Below are 1664 nucleotides of genomic sequence, written 5' to 3'. Positions count from 1 at the left end.
AGCTGATTGGTATCGTCATCATTATGGATTACACAAAAAGAAAACCAAGGTAATTTGCTTAATCTTATCAATTATGAATTTATGATACTTGTTTTATTACAACAACTAATAATTGTTTTGTTTGTTTGTTGTAGGAAACTGATGATATGATATATATTGAACTTCCATGAGGTGACAACTGACAGATGATGATGAGCGGATTGTTTTTTTGTTCAAATGACAATGGTGATTTGTTTATTTTAAACTATGGACAATTGGTGTGTAATAGTTAACTGAATGACAAATAGTGGTGTTCGTTTGTTTATGTTCGTTTATGTTCATTTAGGTATGTTCGTTTATGTTCGTTTATGTTCGTTTAGGCATGTTCGTTTATGTTCGTTAGGCTGTTCGTTTATGTTCGTTTAGGCATGTTCGTTTATGTTCGTTCGTTTACGTTCGTTTAACTTGTTAACGAACGAACATAAACGAACACGAACACATCGTATTTCTAAACGAACGAACATAAACGAACACGAACACATCGTATTTCTAAACGAACGAACACGAACACAATTATTTTCGTTCGTTTACCGTTCGTGTTCGTTCGTTTGTTCGGTTAAGTTAAATGAACGAACACGAACAAGCCTCCGTTCGTGTTCGTTCGGTTCGTTTACAGCCCTACATAACACCTCATTATATCTCTAATTTCTTAGAAAAAGACCAAAAACTAATATGCTCTATCAAATGGCTTATGCTAATTTATAGGGACAATTCAGTAAAATATTATAATATATTTCAAATGCCACGTAATAATAAAATTCCATTCAATTTTTAAATTATTATTATTTATACCAAAAAACAAAAATATCGTTTCATATTTAAAATATAGACTTTGATGGCTAAAACCTAAAAACAGGCCTTTAAAAACAAAAATCTAAAGGAAGGGGGAAGACGACGTCGTAGGATTTCAATATTTACACGTTTCAATGACATAAATTTGAACGTTTGTCTGATTTTATTTATTTATTTATTTTGATAATTTTATAATTGATTTTTCGAACTTAAATTAAACAAAAATATTAATTTTTTATTTAATTTTATGAGAAGGGGGGCAGAGAGCTATGTAAAGGCAATTATGCCCCTAAACGATGGTTATGGTCAGAGTCAATGATTTAAACGTAACTGTCCACTTGTTATATTATTAATTTCCAAATTCCATGTTTACACCGTAATATAAGGACATTATTGTCCTTTTCATTTTTATTTCAAGAATATTCAACCTTTTTTCTTTTTCATTTTTTTTTAAATATTTATTCCGTTTTTATTTTAGTCTAGATGTTCAGATGGTATCAGAGTCGGAAACTGAACTGGTGTGTTAGCGAGGACGTTGGTCTCTCAACTGGGGTGGATTGTAAGATCCCATATTGGTTGGGGAATAAAACAAAGATTGACTTATAAGAGACTTCATACTTTCTTTATCAAACACATTCTAAATTCGCGAGTCCAGGTGAATGGACAAAGCGAACAATTCGCGAGTCTACGTGATCCAATTTATTATTATTCTTAAAATCGTTATTTAATAAAAATATTTGTATATTAGCATATATTTAAAATGTCATTTAATAACAAAAATTAAAATTATCAGTATCATAGAATAGCTAATAAATAAATAAATAATCTTAAAT

This window comes from Cynara cardunculus (assembly GCF_001531365.2).
Source record: "Cynara cardunculus var. scolymus isolate 2C chromosome LG 3, CcrdV1, whole genome shotgun sequence".
Lineage (NCBI taxonomy): Eukaryota > Viridiplantae > Streptophyta > Magnoliopsida > Asterales > Asteraceae > Cynara > Cynara cardunculus.
This window is presented reverse-complemented; position numbering follows the sequence as displayed.